Consider the following 296-nt stretch of genomic DNA (forward strand, 5'->3'; position numbering starts at 1 on the left):
TAAGCAGCTATGTCATTTGCCTGCCCATGTGTTCATAAATTTCTTTACCTCACACCCTCTCTCTTCCAGCACAAAGTGGACAACCAGGTACATTAACCAAATCTCTACTTACAGGAGAAATTGACCTCCCACTGTTTCTGGAGCACTCTCTGTGTGTCTTCAACTCAGTGGCAGTCCATATTTAACTTCAAACGACATACAAAGCCAACCCGTCATTGAACCAAGCTGAGAGCCCTTTTCTTCCTCTGTCAACTGGTCATAAAGTGTAGACAGATGAAGATATACCAATACAATAG

This window comes from Pteropus vampyrus, unplaced genomic scaffold, assembly GCF_000151845.1.
Source record: "Pteropus vampyrus isolate Shadow unplaced genomic scaffold, Pvam_2.0 Scaffold59, whole genome shotgun sequence".
NCBI lineage: Eukaryota > Metazoa > Chordata > Mammalia > Chiroptera > Pteropodidae > Pteropus > Pteropus vampyrus.